Raw genomic sequence first — 11,062 nt, 5'->3', positions numbered from 1 at the left:
AGATTGAGGGGGGAACTGCTGCGCTCCCAGGTTGTGAAAGCTGTTTGGAGTTGGGAACATCTAGTTAATTGCTCTTTCCCTGAGAAGCGCATGGTGAGAGAAGGGTATGTCAGCAACAATTTTTATAGGGGTACACAGTGTGACCTGCTGGGATGAAGGCTGGTCTTGCTGGCTGCTGAGGGCGGCGATGCAGGCACTGTGAACTGTGCTGCCCAGCCACCTTTTAACATGCTTCTGCTCGTGCGTGTGTGCCAGGTGGAAGTGCATTCGCTTTAGCCAAGCTGCTCCTGCAGCTTGTGGGCAGACCTGAGTCTCCCAAAAGTGCCACCGCTCCTCTGTGCTTACCTGCGGAGGTGGCTAGCTTCTTGAATGAGTCTCAGGTTATAAGGACCTGTCCTGCAGCCTGGTGCTTTGTCTCCTTTATTTACTGGAAAGCACAGTCTGCTGTGATGCTGGGCTAGGATTTCATTGTGTGCATTTCCCTATGGAGGGAAGAAACCTAGATGTTGCAGAAGTTGTACTTGCTGTCAGTGGAAACAGAGAGAAATTGCACACAGTGTCTTCAGATGATTTGATGTTTTTAATAATCTCATCTGAAGACAAAAAGGCAAGGGATAACTTCTGAAATTATAAGGGTCTTAAATAATAAAACAAAATAAATAGAGATTCACAGTTTGGAAATCTATTCAAGGGAAGACTGTGCTTTAAAAACTCTTGTTTGTGAAACTGATACTATGCTGAGATATTTCATTGTGTATTTGTGTGATGAGGTATCAAATCTGTCTAAATGCTTAATATGAAGTAAAAGATTGGAACAACGCATTGCTACATATCTCTTGGTTTATCTTTTTATTAGCTCAAGGCTGGCCTTGTCCAGGCTGTCTTACATTAGTCATATTATAAGGTTGGACTTAGAGTATGTGCCTGAATAAAGGACTAGAAATTTGCAGAGGTAAAGAGCCCTTTGGTGCCTGGTGACTTCAAAGTATCATTCTTACAGACTAGCTCTTTTCTAGAGCTATGCTCCTGCTGGGAACAGCAAAAGCTCTGGCTGCCAGAGTAAGGGGTTAGCGTTGGGCCAGGTGGGATCTGCCATTCCCTGGTGCAGAGCGCAAGGTTTGTTTTTGCAGGGGCTACCCCCTTTCAGCACTGGGAATAAGGTGAAATGGATCTTCCCCAGCTCTGCTGGAGCTGGGCGCAGTGCTGCTGGGCGTTGAGGCTGCTGATCTCCCATGTGTGGAGGTGACTGACAGCGGCTAACTCAGGAATTGGCAGGGTAGTATCACACTGCCTCTGGAGAAACTGAGAGCAGGCAGGGGGCACGCAGACCCGTCAGCCCTCTGGGGTTCCTCTAGGAGCTCCTCATCAAGGTCTGTGCCTCTGTAGGATGCTTCAGTGTTAAAAGGGAAATCTGCTTTCTGCTGTCAGTGCCCTGACATGGTAGGACCATGGGAAGGAGTGGGGAGTCAGTGCATCGTGTTGCTGCCTGTTCTGCCATGGCTGTTCTTCAGGGCCTGCCTGGGTTACCATGAATGTGCACAGTGTGCTCTGCAGCACTTTGATGTTTAAGAGGAGCTGGCCGAAGTGAAGGCATGGCAGAGGCAGGGCTTTTCTGTTCTAAAAACCGCCCTAAGCCCCAACAAATCCAGGCACCTCAAAGCTTTCTCTGTGGTGCCAAAGCCTATAAATTACTGTTTTCTCTGGCCAAAGGTGTAATGAAAGCTTCCAGGCATAGATGGTTGCAATAGAAACTGAAGGGAGGGGGCAAAAGGTGGCAGGAGGAAGAAAAAACTAATGCAACAAAAGGGAGTTAAACACCTCCACCTCCCACCCCCCCTCCAAATCCCAGAGACAGGGGAATAGATATTATGAAGCAGGTTTGGTTTCTAGCAGCTTGATCTTTGCCTTTGTGTGCACTTGGCTTTGTGTGCATTGATGTCCTGTTGGTAATTATCATTCTGTTGACACCTGTATTCATGATGACACCCCTATATCACATTTTCATCACAGTGTGAAATGTCACTCTTTTTGCTTTTGTCTTGTTTAGTACTATGAATTTAGCTCAGAATTGAAAAAAAAATAGACATTTCTCACAACACACAACGGGACATTGATAACCTTGCAGCTTAGTTACTGATCCTATCTCAGTGCTTCCATCTCTCTTCTTCCTCCCACCCCTCTTTTTAAGCAGACAAGGTTTTCCCTCAACAAGCTGATGACAGAATAATTTCTCCCGGTTGATTGTTTGCCCCACATGGTCCTCTGGAGATCTTCATACAAGTGGAGAGAAGCAGATCAAAAGGCTGCAAGAAAAAAAGAGGCAGAGGATTGAAAAAAGCTACCATAAAGATACTGCTCAGGTTTCAGTCTGATGATAAACAGACTTGTAAAGTATTCTGAGACCTGTCAAAGTTTCCCATCTAAAATCCAGACCTATTTTAAAAAGAATTTTCATAATGAGCGTCTCTTTTCCCCCATCCACAGGCTCAGAGTATCTTCTGAAAAAGTTCTGCCAGGCAGAGTCGTCGAACACTTGATCACATGCAGGCGCACAGGATAGATGGAGTACAGCTGACTCAACAGCTACAGGGGATTTGGGTAAGTGCCCACCATGTCAGCCAACTAGAACTTACTTAAATATTGGTAAATGTGAAATTATTCGTTACTTTTAAAAGAAAATTTTTACTTTATCACCTGTCAGACAAATTTAACCTCACTGGGAAATCTCAGTGGGAATTTGTTGGGGAAGAAGTATGCAGGGAGTGGCTAATGAAAACATGAAGACAAATTAGTATCCAACTGTGAAAAGAGGTGGGGTTTTGTTTTGGTTTTGTTTTGGGGTTTTTTTGGTGTTTGTGTTTGTTTTTTTTTTTTTTTTTTTTTTTTTTTTGCAACTTAGCTTTTACCTAAAGTATCCAGGCCAGACTCGCGCTATTAATGTGAGAAGAGGAAGGCTACAAACACCCCTTGCAGTGCTGAGGCTATCAATGTATGTCAAATACACTCTTGCTTTCAGGAGGGAAACAATCGATTTCTTGAAGGAGACAATGTTATCCAACTTATGGTGTCAGTCAGCCTGTTCTCACAATCATTGCATTGATGGAGGAAAATTTTGATAAGCGAGACTTCTTATCTGACTCCACTGCAATCGAATGACATGGGTTTGCTGATTGGAAATTATATTGTCTCTGGTCACAAAGGTGACTGGGAATGATGATTGCACCACCTTTGTTTGGTTTTAAAGTAATAATAATGGCAATATATTCTTGAATGAAGGTAGTGGGGATTTGAAATCAAGTCTTCAGTTAAGCTGATGAACTGATACAGTCCAAATTGACATAGTTACTATAATTGCTTTGTGTACTGTAAGGAGAAACTTCTTAGACTTCATCGTCTAAGAGCAGTAGAAGATAGGAGTGTTGGCCCTGCTTACATGCTCTTGATCAAAGAATGTTTTTATCAATGCATGACGCTTTGTTTTCTTTCAGCTAGGTCTTGAGCAGTACCCTCAGGCTTGTTTTAGAGGTTGGCTCGAAAATAACTTGAAACCTTGTTTTAAGTCCAAAATGGCTATGAGGTGGACTTGAAACATGGTGAAAGAAATATCCATAAGCTAATCTTTTCTATTTCACAATAGAAAAAAAATTTTCTTTTTCTTTTTAAATATAAATCTAGGAACAGTGTAAGTGCTCTCTGATTTCACAGCGTTTATGAAATCTGTGGTATTACATACACTTTCTTAGATAAAGATATTAGTAGCGTTATTTACTACAAATTTCCTTAACTTTTAAGGATTGGATAAGACTGTACTGTACTGCAGCAGTATTCTACAACCGGCGTAAACTGTTGCTGCTTTTTCAGGGAAGACTTATTTTACTGGTAACTTTTCAAGCTGCAAACAGATGGCTGTAGTATAATCTACTTGATAGTGACATCAAGCATTATTTACTGAAGATTTATATTTATATTTCTCTCTTCAAAAGCGTAAAAAGAGTGATTAAGTAGAATGATACTCATTTAGATCTCTATCTGCCCACGTGACTGCAGGGCTGAGGGAAGGCAATAGGATTAAGAGCATCTCATCACTAGATCAGTGTGTTTGAATCCAGACCATGGTTAGAGGCAACTGAAGGCCATTAGCATGTGATGACTCTTCAGTGGCCTATATCAAATGATTTGATAGTCTCTGTAAATTTGCTAGGTGATGGAATGATCAGTACTCAGACAAGGAAATCTGTAGACTGAATGTGCATGTGATGAGAATGTATTTCAGTCTAGGAACAACCTCTTTGTTCCAGGATTTAGGGACACTCTTTGTACGCTCACAGTGCAGGGGACTCAATGTGATTGTCACTTTTGTGTTTCAGTCCAACGTGATTCTGGACTCAATTTAGTCCCTCAGTGATTTTCACTAAAATTGAAAGAGGAACACAATATAAAGCAGCTGCAGTAGAGCAAAATCGCCCCGTTTTTTCTCAGTATTAGATTAGTTAGCAAATGTCTTAAAAACACTGTAGTAGTGTTTATTACAGATACTTCTATATGTAATAGCCAGTCTGTAGGGGGGTGTGGCATGGCTGGTGGTTACCTGATGGTCTTTGTTTTGTAATTGGGCAGTTTTAACTGTTAACCATAGATTTTTTTTTTTCTTGTTAATAATATTTTGTAGCTGCAGTGAGAAGTGGAAAATCCAAAATTATTTTTATTTAAGTTTTATGATGCAAGTCAGATATGCAGTGACTTTAATAGCAAATCTGTCTGTTTTCATTAGGTTTATATTCTTGGCATTTCATGTTGAATTCACCGAAGTGAATTCAAACACAACAAGATTAAAGTAATATAGACCTAAGCCCAAAATATAAAATTATGTGGTTGTTAATGATTAAAAGGAGGTCTTGCTTTGTCAAGAGCCTCTGAATTTGGGCTAAAATGATCTTTTCAGATCACTGCAATAGTCTCCAAATCTTATACTGAATTTGCTTTCTTTTTTCTCAGGTCTTTTGCTGATGTCAAAGTTTTTCTGATGCAGTAGACAATATGAAGAGTGTGAAAGTGAGAGGAGAATTTGTCCAAAATTACCTAATTCAGGTCCAAAGCTTTGACCATAAATCACTTCAGACCTGTTTTCCTCTCAAATCTGCTCTCACTGACAATGTTCTGCACTTCATACTTGCGTGAATGTCCTGTGGGAAACAGTGGTTAATTCATGCAGGTTGGAAGAACAGAATAGAAATCAGTCTTTCCTGTGAAGCTCAGGAGATGTGATTTTATGCATTTTTACATCTGGAACTTTAAGCTGATTTGTGTTTTCATATTTTATTGAGGTATCTGTGAACTATGGAGTCAAAACCTAATTTCAAACATAGACTTAGAATTTTTAGCTTAACTACCAGATATATACTTACGTACTTTCATTGTATGAGATGATGGGCATGATTTGGAAAACACTAGCATTTCCTTAGGTTGTTTAAAATTAATGTCTGGAAGAGTTTTGGCAATATTTTCTGTGAAATGAAGGAAGAAAATTCTAAATATTCTATTGAAGTCATCTTTGTGGGTCAGCAGAGCAAGTATTCTGGCAATATTTAAAGTAAAATCCAACTATTCCATCACTAAGTATAACTACAGTAAAAATAATATGAAATGGGGTGGGGGTGAGGTAGTGCATTTGACGAATATTAGTGTTTCACTAGCGGATGTAGGAAAAGCTAGAATAACTCTGATATTTAGCACAGAAAGCAGGTAAACAGTTTACTCCATGACTTCCACAACTGGAAGTGCGTAAGTTTAAATAGATCTAGTAAGTCAAGATCTCTGGCTTGTTCAACAAATGATTGTTCATTTTTTTAAGCTTTAATAATTGCATTTTCTTAATAGTCTGTCTTCTTGGAAGAAGGTATTATGCTACTTTGTATAAATCTCTTGGAAGTATTTCATACAGTCATATTCTTCATTTGATCACCGTTTCTCTCCTTACCTTGTGAATATGCAGTTAACTTTGTTTCTTTTCAGACCAAATTAAAAAAAAATCTTAGTGCATCCAAGGGTTTGTTATAACAATGAAGACAGACACATATACTGAAGTATAATGTTTAAAAGATTATTATGAAAGTTTTGAAGTGTTAAAATGTAGATATCTCCTTTTTTTTTTTTATAGCATATTGGCAGTATGGTACACTGATTAAATTTCCCTAGTCTTTAGGCAGGCAATAAAACAATCTCAGCTGGAGTTTTGCTCATCCAAGGCTATGAGATGAAGCTCCAGATGGACCAATGCTAGTGCATATCTCTTTAAGCACACCTTTTGCTGATTTTATAGGTTGAAGAGCACTGCATGGCTGTAAGGCTTCTATTATTTACCCAACATACACATTGAATTCTCACTACCAGTAATAAGAGTCATGGAAAGAAAAACACGGAGCTATGTCTTTAGGAACCAGAATTAGGTTTTCAGCCTTTTGGTGTTCAGCAGGATTTAAAATAGTTATTTCATTTAAATTCGTAAGAAAGATATGGATTGCTTCCATATAAATATTTTATGGTCTTGAATTTCAGTTGTCCATGTAGTGTGCTAGTCAAATTTTGAAGTCTTTCAGATTAAAGCCTAGTGATTTTGGTGTGGCTTCCTCTTCTGGAAAATTAATGTCTCCTCAGTCCATTTGGCTGCTTTTTTTTTTTTTTTTTTTTATCCTGTGAAAGAGATTATTGTAAAAGGACTGGAAAATAAATCAGAATTTTTTTAAACTTTATACAAAGCTTTTGCTTTGGTTCTATTGTTTTTAAAAACCTATGAAAAAAAATTGTTCCCCGGTCCCATTTTCCTTGGATACTGTAGGCACCTGCTTGGTTCACAAAACTTCTTGTCATTTGAGACTTTAGCTATGATTTAATATTTATCAGGTAAAGTTCCTGTTTGGTTCTGATGGAAGTTAGATTAAGGAGAGGCTCCAAGCTTTGACCCAACATTTAATTACAAAGCTGATATTGTATGGAGCTAATCCAGGGCTTTTGTTTTTAAATCTCAAGAATTGAGTAGAAATATATGAGTAGCAAATAAACACGGGTCCTTTTAGGACCAAATAGTTCATACTGAAGGCAACTCTATGCTTGACTACCTGTGCGTGTTTAATGTGTGTCTTTCTTGTGTAGTCCACAACTGCGCTTTTTGTTCTGAATAGCTACAAGATAGACAGAGATTCGTTTACCTATTTAAAACAAAACTATTTTTCTTTTTTGGGGGGTGGGGGGGTGGAGGATCAGCTGTTTTTATACATTCTAGGGTGCACTGATATCTGATGTCCTTAGTTTTATTATTTCCTTGTATATGTTAAATTTTTACATTTGTTCTATTTCTGTGCTGTGTGCCCTCAAATACTGTAACTTTGGGAACATACAGTCTGTTCACAGGTTTAGCTCTTTCATCAGCTTTAGTTCTCTGTTTAGGAAACTGATGACCTTCAAGATATATATATCTATATATAGAGATATATATATCTCTCTCTATATATCTATCTATATATGTGCATCTGTATGTCATGTATATATGTATGTATATGTGTATGAATGTCTGCATATATATATTTTCAGCTCTGCAGGTTTTGCTTGGTGTCAGAAATGGGATGGCACTATGGAATCTGAAATCAGAGAAATCTGTAAGAAAAGAAATGTTGCGTTTCAAAATCTCAGCACCAAAGATTATCCACAAGCAGAGGAAAATTTTATAGTTGAAATGTATCTTAAAGTTCTTTGCATCTCAGGTGCCCTTTTTTGTGTAACAATCCTTTTGAATAAAGGGAATTACCACTGTTTGGTAGGCTTGTCTCCAAAACAGATGCTGTAGAGACCCAAGTCCTATTCTATCTGCATCAGAAAACCCAGGGAAATAAAGTGGAAGGCAATAATGAAAACGTGATTTGGATAATTCATTACAATTTAATGTACAATTTAAAAGATAAAATTCCACTGAAGAACTTGAGGTAGAGAGGTATTCTACTGTTTTCCTTCACCAGGTTACTTTTAAATTACTTCAAATGATCCAGTATGTGTCTAATAGCAAAGTGGTTCTGCAAAAATGGCAGCGATACAGTTAACGCACTTCACAACTATTCACAACTTGAGTGCAGATGCAGAAGAAAGTGTGGCAGTAAGATGAATGTAACCCCAAAAGACAAGGAGCTATTTTTTCATGAGTTGACTGAGAAGTACTTGTTGAACTATATAATGACAATTTGAAAACATTTTTATAAGTAAAGTAGTAATGTTTCTATTCCATTACTTGTACCTAATGTACAATGCTAGAGAGAACTTAGGCAGTTACTAGATATGTATGAAAACACTTATAAATTCTCTACCAGCTTTGTTCTGTGCTTATCACATCTGTAATTTTCTTTGAGAGTTTTTCATTATTACTATTAACTGGTTTTTTGAAAGACTTACCCAGGCAGAAGGCATAAAGATCACCATATTATTTTTCAGAATTGACACACCCTCTGAATGAAAAATAGAGAACAAGCAGTAGATTATAGGATGTTCTTATAAAATACAGGATGAATATTTGAAAGAAGTAATAGACTCGAAAGTCAGAACTGCCTCACGAATGAATTTCAAGAAAAACGTAGGGCTGAATCAGTAAATGCTGTTCACAATGGTAAATGTTTGAAGATGTTTTTAGAGAGGATGGGTGAAGAGAAATCAATGTCGGATGATAAGAGAGGAAAGAAGAGGGAATCTAGATAGGTCAAACCACTGCTTCATGAAGCTAAATTCCAAAGCTGATTGCAAAATGGCTTTTGTTTAAATTATAAACATCTTTACTTTGAAACTTTGTGTGGGTTTTCTGACATGGTGAAGTTTATGAAAGTGGGGATAAGGGCTTTGTAAAATGGTAGCAATTAAATTGAGGACTGTGTGTTGTAACTCTTACCTCTTTGTACTCTTCAATGATAGGCATCACAGAACAGTAAGACCTGCAGTTGTGACTCAGTGATGAATATGTAGACAATGCTAGTTCAGCAGAGATTCATCCACTGGCTATTTTGGTGTTCTGGAAGTTTACTCTGATTTTCTTATATTGAAACCTGGATATGTTGGGCTTTTCTTCCTTTTAATTGATTTGTTTAGAAACATATGTGAACCATGGTCTCTGAAATGATGTAATTAACCATGTGTGGTAGGTCTTTAAATCCCTGACTCTGTCTTTGTCTATACCTGGCCTTTAAAGCTCTCTTGTTCTAGTAATGCTTGAGATAGTTGTCATGTGAACTTCTTTTCATGTTAATGGAAGTCCTGCACACAGATTTTTACCTCCACCCCCAAGTCAAGAGAAAGAATAGTTCCCTTGATAAATAGAAAATACCAGACCTTGTTTGGAAGAGATGCCTAGGTGGATAGGTGGAGGCAGAAACATTTGGAAGTAAAATTATTTAATTGACTATGACAGGATTTTTTGTGGTGATTTGGGCATTTCAATGAGACTAAGCACTACACTGTGAATATCATAAACAGTACATGATTGATCATGTAAATATTTTAGATCATAGAATAGTTTGGGTTGGAAGGGACCTTTAAAAGTCATGTAGTCTAAAACCCCTGCAACGAGCAGGAACATCTTAAACTAGATCAGGTTGCTCAGAGCGTCATTAAGCCTGACTTTGAATGTTTCCAGGCAATGGGCATCTACCACCTCTAGGCAACGTGTTCCAGTGTCTAACCACCCTCAAAGTAAAGAATTTCGTCCTAATTTCTGATCTGAATCTACTCTCTTCCAGTTTAAAACTGTACCCTTCATCCTATTGCTACACTCCCTGCTAAAGAGTCACTCCCCATCTTTCCTTTAGGCCCCCTTTAAGTACTGGAAGGCTGCCATAAGATCTCCCCAGAGCCTTCTCTTCTCCAGGCTGCATAACTCCAACTCTCTCAGCCTTTCCTCACAGGAGAGGTGCTCCATCCCTCTGATCATTTTTGTGTCCCTCCTCTGGACCTGATCCAACAAGTCCACGTCCTTCTTATGTTGGGGGCCCCAGAGCTGGATGCAGTAGTCCAGGGGGTTCTCAGGAATAGAGTAGAGGGGCAGAATCCCCTCCCTTGACCTGCTGGCCATGCTTCTTTTGATGCAGCACAGGATGTGGTTGGCTTTCTGGGCTGCGAGTGCACATTGCCAGCCCATGTTTGGCTTTTCATCCACCAGTATCCCTAACTCCTTCTTGGCAGCTTTACTCTCAATCTCTTCATCCCCCAGCCTTAATTGATACCAGGGGTTGCCCTGACCCAGGTGGAGGACGCTGCACCTGGCCTTGTTGAACCTCATGAGGTTTACATGGGCCTACTTCTCAAGCTTGTCCAGTCCATCTGGATGGCATCCTGTCCCTCAGGTGTGTCAGCTGCACCACCCATCTTGGTGTTGTTGGCAAACTTGATGAGGGTGCACTCAATCCCACTGTCTATGTCATTGATGAAGACGTTAAGTAGTACTCGTCCCAATATGGATCCTTGAGGAACATCACTTGTCACCAATCTCCATCTGGACATCAAGTTGTTGACCACTGCCCTCTAGATGCAACATCCAACCAATTCCTAATCCCCTGAACAGTCCACCCATCATATCCCTATCTCTCCAATTTAGGGAAGGGTGTTGGGGGGAACTGTGTCAAAGGCCTTAAAGAAGTCCAGATAGACAATATCCTGTCCTGTTTTGAGGTAAAACAGAACCAATTTTCTTTGTAGTAATTTTACTTTTTAGTTCAACCTCTTCTGACTTTCTGAAATTAATGGTATATTCTTCAGACAGTGTCTGCTACCAGAGTGATAAGGCCTTATGTTTATAGTTAATACCAAGGAATGGTATGCAGAGAGGCTCTTATACTTATTGCTATAACAACTAACGTCAGCTAACTTTGTTGTGTGCCACATTGAGATTCGGAAGTGGAAGAGTGTAGGGGGGTTGCACCTGTGGGGAGGAGCAGACAGGACAGGTTACCCTAAACTGACCAACAGGGTATTCCATCCCATCTGCATCATGCTCGCTATAAAAGCTGAGGGATCGAAGGGTTAGCCTCTTTCTTCT

At 39.2% G+C, this 11,062-nt stretch overlaps 1 protein-coding gene across 1 annotated transcript in view; it reads left to right on the top strand.

Moving 5' to 3' along the window:
* Window positions 1-2,527: 2,527 nt before the first annotated feature.
* ZPLD1 (zona pellucida like domain containing 1) overlaps window positions 2,528-11,062 on the top strand; it is a 34,141-nt gene continuing 25,606 nt past the window's right edge. The window contains exon 1 of the mRNA XM_063320418.1: window positions 2,528-2,598. The gene's annotated coding sequence lies outside the window, so the exon portion shown is untranslated. The remainder of the gene's footprint in view (window positions 2,599-11,062) is intronic.

This window comes from Chroicocephalus ridibundus, chromosome 1, assembly GCF_963924245.1.
Source record: "Chroicocephalus ridibundus chromosome 1, bChrRid1.1, whole genome shotgun sequence".
NCBI lineage: Eukaryota > Metazoa > Chordata > Aves > Charadriiformes > Laridae > Chroicocephalus > Chroicocephalus ridibundus.
The sequence above is the reverse complement of the archived record's forward strand: the minus strand, read 5'-3'. Positions and strand labels throughout refer to the sequence as shown.